Below are 10715 nucleotides of genomic sequence, written 5' to 3' on the forward strand. Positions count from 1 at the left end.
TTTAATGATTATCTTGACCATCTGGGTTAAGTGCTAAAAAGATGTGAGGAGACAAATCTCGTGCTAAATTGGGAGAAGTTCCACTTTTTGGTGAAGGAAAGGATCGTCCTTGGTCATAAAATCTCTGAAAAGGGAATAGAGGTCGATCAAGCGAAGATAGATGTGATTGCAAAACTTCCTCCACCCATCTCAGTCAAGGGTGTCCGAAGTTTCTTAGGACATGCTGGGTTCTACAGGCGCTTCGTCAAGGACTTCTCCAAGATTGCCAACCCGATGTGCAAACTTCTTGAAAAAGAAGCTAGGTTTGTGTTTGATGACAAGTGCCGAAAGGCGTTTGATGAATTAAAGGAGTTGTATCAGAAACTAATTATTGATCCACAATTAACAGACCTTTGTGGCTTAAAATGTTCTTAAAGTACAAATTGTCCCACACCATTGGAGTTTCACGGTCGTTTCTGGCGAACTCCATTACATTTGGGTCGGGTTGTGGAGATGGTCATCGGGTTTTGAGGTAATTGGCATAGTCAGGGTCTAACATTGGATCAACTGTTGGGTAAAGTTTGTGTACTATATTTACACAATGAACTCGTCTTACTGAGTGTGCCCCTGTATAATACACATAAATAGTAATAACTATGCTTCCAATCCAAACAACTATTCTATTTAAGCTCAACTTATGGATCAACCATTATAATCTAAAAGAGGATTATCTGATAAATTAACATATGGTATAAATGAATTTTTACATAATTTATCTTGCTGTAAAAGATTACTTATCTTATTTTTCAAGTTACTATTTTCATAGAATTATGAGTAATTACCATTAATTATTTAATTTCACATTGTTTTTCAGTCTGACCTAATAATATAAACATTCTTTTCACAATCCTAATAGTGTGAGGAATTTGTTAAGTTGACCTATAGTAACAGGTCAGTTTTCACATCAATCCTAATATGGTAAATTGAAAATAGAGTAACGAGCTAGTTAAATTACACATGATGTAAAAATTCTTTACATTACCGTGTATATAACTCAAACTTTTTAACAAAACTCATCTTTATGGAGCAATTGATTAATGGGATTTTTTCATATTTGGCCCGTAGGCTGAAATTAATTACGGGCGCTAGTCAAAATACGGAACCTATATACTGATTATGTATATTTATGTATATTACATGAATATTTTGTGTATACAGTATGTATATTATATATTTATACTTAATATACAAAATCTATACATTTATTGGTTACTATTCTTTTGAGGGGTCCAAAAATATAATTTAATTCCTTGGCTTTGAAACTAGGAAAGTCTAACCAGGGAGGATAGTAATTTAATTACCAAGTAGAGCAACAGTTGCTTGAGTATCAACACCAATCGACTGGAAACGAGAAAGAACTAATGACATAGAATCATTGTGGTTAGGAATGAAATTCTCTACATATTTTTTGGTGAAAGAAATTCTCTATTTCTGCTAAGTAGCTGTCCTTGCTATCCCTTCTGGCAGTTTTCATTTCAATGTGTGGCCCTCCTAACTGGTGTCAAATAATGCATATGCGGCCCCCTAAACTTGCCCCTTTTTTCCATTTTGTCACCTCAACTAAGTGTTGTTCCTTTTGAACCCATTAGCTTGGCCTCAAGTGTGTCTATAAAAAACAATCCGACTTACATAGCATATATAATGAGTTTCGGTTTTTTAAAACTTGCTCGTGAATGTCAATCGCATCCTACGTAGAATATTCAACTAATTAAAACACCTCACCCATTTTAATTATACACACTAGATAGGAAGAAGTGTGCTACTGTGTTATACAAGTGAAGAACCACCACTTAAACTAATCAAATAACAAAACTGGAAAATAAGAAATCAAAATTGGACACTAAAACTGAAAATAAAAACTGAAAACTAGAACTGAAAAATAAGAAACCAAAACTGAAAAGCAAAATTGGAAAACAAAAACTGAAAACTAAAACTGGAAAACCAAAAGCTGAAAAATAAGAAACCAAAATCGGAAACCAAACTGAAAACTAGAAAACTAAAACCAAAACTTAATATCTGATGTGTATAATTAAAATGGGTAGGGTATTTTAATTGGTTGAATTTTTCAAGTAGGATGCGATTGATATTCACGCGCAAAGCTAAAAAAAAATGAAACTCACCATATATATTATGTAAGTCGGATTGTGTTTAATAGACATACTTGATGTCAAGTTCAGGGATTCAATAGGAACAACACTTAGTTAAAGTGCCAAAATGAAAAAAAAGGGACAAGTTTAGGAGGCCACATATGCATTAAGCCAATAATTAAAGTAAATTAAACAAACTCATTTTAAATTATAAGAAAAAATGAAGGGACAAAAGTTGAGACAAGGCTATTCTATATGTTTGACTAAGCTTTCAAAATATGCTTACCTTAAAAAGTACTTCTTCAATTTTTTTTTTTAGAGAATAGCAGTTTGTGTTTGACTAATCAATTTGAAAACTACATTTCAATATTAAAGCAGTAATTTGTGCTTGGCCAAGGTTCCAAAAGTGCTTCTAGGGGAAAACTATTTTTTTCAACTTCTGAAAATAACTTTTGCTACCATTCAAAAACATTTATTTAAAAAAAAAAAATTGACCAAACATCTCGACTTTCTAAAATAAGTTTTTTGCATAAAATTTTTTTAGCATCGGGGAAAGTCTGGCCAAACAGGCGTAATGTAACATACCATGACAACACCATCCCTAGCAGAAACAACAATAATATCAGCAAAAGAAACAGTGTTGGGACATTCATTCTCAAGGGCCTCTTTGATGGTCTCTATATACTTGAAATTTCTCATCCCAAAGTTCCTTTGAGATGTCTTCTCTGATTTATGTCCCTTTGTTGTGTCCAACAGTATTGATGCATCGCATGACTGCAACAACAAATTAGTTCAAACTTTATATTGGCATGTGCTCTTCATGACGTGCCAAAATATCTTAGGGGCGAACCTATAATATAAGTTCAATGTCTGGACCAATCATTTTTTGCTTATTATACGGCGACATACCCAATACATTACACTTTTCTCTATGTGCATAGTTAAAACATCTCTATGTGCATCTACTACATCAAGTGATCTTTGACTTTCCTCTTGTATAGCTACAACATAAGCCTTATTTACTGTGATATCAAAACCTTTTGCCAACAAGGTACTTCTTACATTGCTATAGCTTTCATTCAATCCCATCAGAAATTGTATCAATCTCTGAGCTTTAAGATGATCTGTATGGTGCTTGGACTCATCACAACATGATGGTAAAGGGAGAATCATATCTAATTCATCCCAAAGTATTTTCTGTTTGATAGTTTGTTATATAATAGGGAAATATGGGTGAATCCAACATCGATGGGTGAAGTCATATTTATCCCCTTTTAAGTCCTTGTCTACTCTTTACATTTGATTAAAAAATATTATCATATATTTGATAGTATAAAACTTATATATATGTAATAATATTAAATACTTGGACTTGGATTTAAATTCAAAATAAAAGGACACATTTGTTTGTGAAATGAAGTGACTTTTCGGAAGAGGCTTGACTTTTGTTCTATAAATTAATGTGAGTTACCTATGAATACAATCAGAAAAATCTGCAAGTATGATATTTGTGGCTTGTTGTATCCTGAAGAAGATTGTCAGTATTTTCCCTAAATCTGTATACCGGCAATATCTTCTTTAAGGAAAGTCGTTCTCACGCTTCAAGCCTTTTTTTTTTTTTTTTTTTGGTTTTCTTCTTATTATTTTCTAACATTTTCATCTTAGAGTAATAACTTGTGACTGAGTCGTTTCCTTGCTTTAAATTCACTATATCTGTCCAAATATGATAGATCCTTGGTAAGATTAGATCTATCAAATCTTTCCCTAAATTCATTCCAAATTTTCTTAGCATTTGCAGCATAGACAATACTAGGAATCAATTCATTTGAAACTGTACTTCCTATCCATGACAACACAATCGCATTGCATTTCTCCCATAATTCTTCTAAATCTCCCTTGTAACTACTTTTGACACAGGTTCCAGTCACAAATCTAAGTTTTCCTTTACCTCTTAAGGAAAGTTTCATGCATCTACTCCATAAAGTATAATTCTTTGGACCTGTAAGCTTTGTTGGGATCAATACTAAACCTGGAACATCTGAAGCTTGCATATAAAGTGGTTGATGATGATCGATTGTAGCTGTAGTTGTTTCTTTTCCCATTTTACTTCTTTTAATCTCTCAATTATCTTCTCCAATGGAGTTTTGATTTGCGCAGTAATGGATCGTATGATCACTTCTATAATGCCATGTGAAATTATCAAAGATAATCCATGATCGAAGCTTCAAACTCGATCATGGATATTGAAAGTTGAGAGGAAACGAGAGAGGAGAAGATATTTCTTATTCAATTGATTCGGTTACAATGTGCTCAATCAAATGAGATATTTGTAGATTCAATGTGCCAGTTGTCTAACTAATCATTACACTCAAAAATTCTAACAACCTCATCATGACAGTTATAACTAACTCCAACAACCATTGCCCGCGTGATATACACTCATATACAAGATCAGTGGAATATACAAACTGTTTCAACCAGTTTGGGTGTGACAGTACGGAACAACGAGAAACGATACCATCTATATAAATATTATATTCATAAAAATAATACCATACAACATAATACAGTATAATATGCATGATACGATACGATGCGATATAGAGTAACCATCCAAACAAGCTGCCGGTACACTTTATTTTAATAATGTTGACATACCCAACAAGATAAAAGTACTTCTAATTAAAGCACTAATTATCACTTGTTGACATGGCTACAAAGCTTTCTTATCTCCCCTTGATCACCAGTTAGCGGACTATTTTCCGATAAAACGATCAAAGCTTTACCAAACTGAGCATGAAAATTGGCATTATTAGCTGCAAATTTCTCCACAAATGGATAAGTAGTTGGATCAGAAACTAACTGCTGATCCACAATTAATAGCCCTTTGTTGCTTAAAATGTTCTTGTAGTACAAATTGTCCCACACCATTGGAGTTTCATGGTCGTTTCTAGAAAACTCCTTTACATTCAGGTCGGGTTGTGGAGATGGGCATCGGGTTTTAAGGTAATTGGCATAGTCAGGGTCCAAGGTTGGATCAACTGTTGGGTAAAGTCTGTGTACAATGTTTACACAATGAACTCTTCCTACAGAGTGTGCACCTATATATAGCATAAACAAATAATTTATAACTATGCCTTAGTCTAAAAAGATTACTTATCTTATTTTTCAAGTTACTAGTTTCACAAAATTATGAGTAGTGACCATTAATTATTTAATTTCATATTGTTTTTCAATGTAACTAATAATATAAACATTTTTACCACTACTCATGTCTTGGAGTTAAATTCTTTAATTACAAAAACATTTACATAATCAGGTCATTTAAGAGGTACATGTAAATTTTCATGATAAACTCTAGTTGTTAATTTGATAAAAATGATACTAACATTAACTTACTATATATTGGAGTACATGTTAAACTACACCGATGGTTTAGAATAATTTTATATTTAGTATATATAACTTAAACCTTTTTAAGAAAAAAAAGTTCTTGTGCTGGACTGAAAATGTAAGGAATTTGTTAAGTTAACCAACACTAACAGGTCATTTTTCATATCAATCCTAATATGGCAACTTTAAAATAGACTAATAAGCTAGTTAGATTACATATAATATAGAAATTCTTTACGTTATCGTGTATATAAACTCAAAACTCTTTAACAGAAACTTATCTTTTGTAACAATTATTTTAATTCCTAATGTGTAAAACTAGGAAAGTCTAATTATGGAGAATAGTTTACCAAGTAGAGCAACTGTTCCTTGAGCATCAACACCAACAGACTTGAAACGAGAAAGAATTCTCAACTTCTGCTAAGTAGCTATATTTGTTGTCTCTCCTGCCAGTTTTCATTTCAATGTGTGGTCCTCCTAACTGCGTGTCAAATAATTAAATAGAGTAAATCAGACTTTAGTTTATAAGAAAAAATGAAGAGGCCGAGAAATTGAGACAAGGCTAGGCTTTTTGTTAGAGCTTTCTAAATATATTTATTTTAAAAAGTATTGTTTGTCTGAGGTACTTTCCAAATTTTAGAGAATAGCAGTTTATGTTTGACTATCCATTCGAAAAACATCTACCGTTAAAACATTAATTTGTGTTTGACCAAGGTTTCAAAATGCTTTTAGGAAAAAACTATTTTTTTCAACTTCTAAAAAACGGCTTCATTATTACTCAAAAATATTTATTTTTTTCTAAAGATTTGATCAAACATCTCAACTTTCTAAAAACAAATTCTTCATAAATATAAACATTTTTAGCTTCGGAAAAGCTTGGCCTGCATAATGTAATGCACCATGACAACACCATCCCTAGCAGAAAGAACAACAATATCAGCACAAGAAACAGCGTTGGGACATTCATTCTCAGGGCCTCTTTGATAGTCTCTATATACTTGGAATTTCTCATCCCAAAGTTCCTCTGAGATGTCTTCTATGATTTTTGTTCCTTTGTTGTGTCCAACAGTATTGATGCATCACATGACTGCAACAACAAAATTAGTCCAAATTTAATATTGGCCTGTGCACTTCATGACGTGCCAAAATATCAAGGCCAGACCTTCAGCTGAACTTATTATTTTTGGCTTAATACTCCCTCTGTCCAATTCTATATGGTACAATTGAAATTTCAAAATTCAAACTTCTCAATTTTGACCTTGAATTTAGACATAGAAGCTTTAAGATTTTTTGAAATAAAATTTATATATTTGGAACTACGTAAAAAGTACTAAATCATTATTAACAACTTAAAATACTTAAAAGACATAAAAAGAAATCTTATCAAAAAACTTGATTAATTTTCGAAATTCCAATTGTGCCACATAAATTAGAATGGAGAGAGTACCCTAAATATATACATATGCGTGCGTGTTCCCTTGTCCAAAAAAAAAAAAAAACTATTAAGAACCCAGTAAACAAAAATACTACTAATGATCCAGAACTCATAAACTAAAAATCATGATTCTGCGCCTCTACATGGTATATTAACGGGCATATATATCTTATTAGGACCCTGATTAAATTTTTCAGTCGATTTTATGCGTATATATTACCTTAACCATGCAATCATGGAAGATATTTCTGATCCAAGAAGCTGCAGTATTTCCATGCTTGTGGTACAACTTGATGACTTGTTCTTTGATGATTTCATCAGCTCTTAGGCAACTCTCTGAGTAGTAATTTAACTGGAGATCACTTTTTGCCGCAACTAATATATATATCAGCAGTTAGCTCCACTACTAAAAAATCTCTATTTTTTCACTGATTTTCCACAAATTTCTTACTAAATGTTAGTGGAGAAAACCTCTGTTTCTAGTGGTGAACATAGATGCATATATGATACTGTACTAATAGAGATTTTGTTATTTAATTATCACTAGAAAAATAAAAAGAGGAATGGAACATTTTTACAGAAGACCCGATAAAAGAGAATATGGATCTTGAAGTTACAGTTACAGTAAAGTTGACCTAAAGTCTTAGGCCCGTTTGGAATAGATTTTTCCTCTTTTTCCAAAAAATATTTTCAAAACATTAATTTTTGGTTACATTAAAATGAAATTTTTTGGTTAGTTTTAAAGATAAAATTTTCAACCAGTTTTTCAAGTGATTTTTTTTTCTACTCACAAAATTTCAAAAAAAAAATTCAAAACCAACTTCAACATACAAATATTATTTTTCAACTCTAACTTCAAATAATACTTTATTCAAATATTTTCCATTCACGTCCAAACACCTACTTAATTACCCGATGGATTAGTTGATATACGTGCAAACCATCAGGAAAAAACAGCGTATACTACTATTTAAAATCTCGGAGCATGCACTCAACTCAAAGACGGTATTTTAATACTTATTGGAGTACATAGTAGATAAAGATTTTCAAAGCATAGTTAATAAGAGTAATTTCATAAAATAAATACTTAATTAATGCTCTTTTAAGGAGATCTAGTGCATGCAAAATGCAAATGTGCAAGTAAAAGGAAATGGAAGTCGTATGAACTCATCACACCGCTTCGTCAAAGAACAAATAGATAAATGGTAAGTAATGAAAAGTTAGACGTTAATATAAAGTGAGAAGTACCATAATGAATGTGGAGGAGTAATGCTAATATTAGACAGATGAATGTTGAGAAGTGGCTGAAATGTTGCTTGTTGGTGGCCATATCTTCGGTCTAGTGAAGTGCTCATACATGGAGATATACCACAATCATTATATAGTAAAGATTCTATAACTGTATTGGAAGGAGGACCTAAATGCTGGGACAGTGTCACAGTGTTATCCAGGGCCCAAGACTTTTGTAACCCAAAAATAAAATTTTGAAACCAAAATAATTCATTAAAAAAAAAAAACGCAAATAGGCTTTACGCACCGATTATGTGTGTAAAAGAGGTCGGATATATCGCCCCCCCCCCCCCCTCCTTCCCCATTGGTACCCCTATTAAAAAAAAAACGAAAATCAGCCATTAAAGGTCCCTTTCTGAGGTCCCACGCAATAAAAAAACATCGTTTTCTTGTTGATTTCCAACCCAAAAGTGGTATATTGAAGTTTAGGAATAAGTTTCTTCGCAATAAAGCGGCGTATAATTCAATTCAAGAACTCAAAATCAAAGCTTCAATCTAGGTATTTCACTACGATTTTTCTATTACATTATTAACCTAAGCATTACTATTGTGGGAATGTGGACAAAAAAATACTTTTACGCACTTTTTTTGTGCGCAAAAGGGCTGTTTTCAACCTGTTTTTAATTTTTTTTGTTCATTTGTTGTTAATTGTTTATTTATTAACCTAAGCATTACTATTGTGTGAATATGGACAAAAAAAAAAATTACGCACTTTTTTTGTGCGCAAAAGGGTTGTTTTTAGCCCGTTTTTTCATTTTTTTTATTTGTTTAGTTGTTGTTAATTTGTTAATTGTTTATTAGTTTCTTATTTAGTATTTGGTAATTGTTAGATTAGTTATTTCAATTGTTAGACTAGCTAACTATTTGTTTAGTTTTTGTTAAGCCAATTGTTTATTTGTTAATTATTTGATTAATTAGTTTCTCGCTTTATTTAATAATTATATGCTAATTAATTTTTATTTATTTAATTAGTTAGTTAATTGTTTATTTATTAATTATATGCTAATTATTTGCTAGCTAATTGTTAATTTTTTGATTTGTTAATTATTAATCTTTATATCTTTAATTGTTAATTTATTTATTTGCTAATTAGAAATTGAAAATCCTTAGATTAGGATTCAATCCTTTGTATAATTTCTCGGTAAAAGATTACATAACTAATACTACGTATTAGAGATCAATTAAAAAAATAATGATTAATTTAAAATGCGTAAAAAATATACCACTTTAATCCTTACTTCATGTATTAATAATTAATTTAAAATGACTAAAATAGATAGGACACCACCATGGAGCCGGGACCTTTCGACAACAGAGAGGTACTTTATCTACAGCATGAGCATAGGTCCCACTATGTATGGGATGCGCCGGTATCCTCTAGTAGAGTGGTTCGTACCCGTTTGGGGGAGTCAACATGGGATATTATAGAGGCTATTCCCCCACATCCCCGTGTCATAGATATACTACGTCGGGGCGGTATCTACCGATGCATCAAAGTTGGTCGGCTTGTGCACGATAGGGCTCTAGTGACGGCCATGATTGAGCGCTGGCGACCGGAGACCCATACATTTCATCTCCGCACTGGCGAGGCTACTATCACCCTGCAAGATGTCGATGTGATTTATGGTCTACAGATTGATGGACAGGCATTGTATAGAGTGGAGCCTTCGGAGATGCTGTCGTATAGCCAGGAGTTGGCTAGGCTCACTGGTTTCGAGCCTCTACAGAGGGATATGCGTGGACGGAGTCGGTTGTTGCGGTCCTCCCTCCATGCTCACTTGCGCCTCGTAGATCTGCAGGGTCCGATTGATGAGGCGATGCCTCAGGCTGATGTTGACGGACGTGCTCGCTTATATCTTCTCATCATATTCGGGGGCATCATGTTACGTCGGGTGCGGATATGAGCATTAGGTATCTGCTCTTTATTGAAGACCTAGACCAGTTGGGATGTTATAGTTGGGGCGTCGCTGTCCTGGCTTACATGTACAGAGGATTTGATCGAGCCTCTATGGGCGAGAGGCTTGAGATCGCTGCATTTAGCCCTCTTCTTCAGGTAATATATTTAAGTGTGTGTAGATAAAACACTAAATATATTTTTTCGAAACGACGACTGATAAATAATTTTTTTGATGACTATGACAGATATGGGTGTGGACTAGGTTGAGAACTTTTCAGCCCATAGCTGCTCACCCTCTTGATGACTATGTTGCTAAGGATATGCCATACGCACGGAGATGGTCGCGAGGCCGCACTAGAGGTGTGGAGACGCACCATCTCATTCTCCCGTTTAGGGATCAGTTAGACTGCATGATGGCGCCCGAGTTAAGTTTTTTTTTTTTTAACATTAGTTTGTTATTTTTGTTAGTCTTTTATTGTTAACTAGTTAAATTCCTTTTATAGGCTTTCATATGACGCCGTATGATCAAATTTTGGGTCAGCTGCCGGCGTTTTGTAGGGCTGGTCAGCACATG

The 10715-nt window shown here is 33.2% G+C and overlaps 2 pseudogenes; both read right to left on the reverse strand.

Moving 5' to 3' along the window:
• Positions 1-367: 367 nt before the first annotated feature.
• Positions 368-3299, reverse strand: LOC132608282 (peroxidase 21-like; annotated as a pseudogene).
• A 1447-nt stretch (positions 3300-4746) lies between these two features.
• LOC132605405 (peroxidase 21-like) lies at positions 4747-8301 on the reverse strand (annotated as a pseudogene).
• Positions 8302-10715: the final 2414 nt, after the last annotated feature.

Source organism: Lycium barbarum, chromosome 8 (assembly GCF_019175385.1).
Source record: "Lycium barbarum isolate Lr01 chromosome 8, ASM1917538v2, whole genome shotgun sequence".
Taxonomy (NCBI): Eukaryota; Viridiplantae; Streptophyta; class Magnoliopsida; order Solanales; family Solanaceae; genus Lycium; species Lycium barbarum.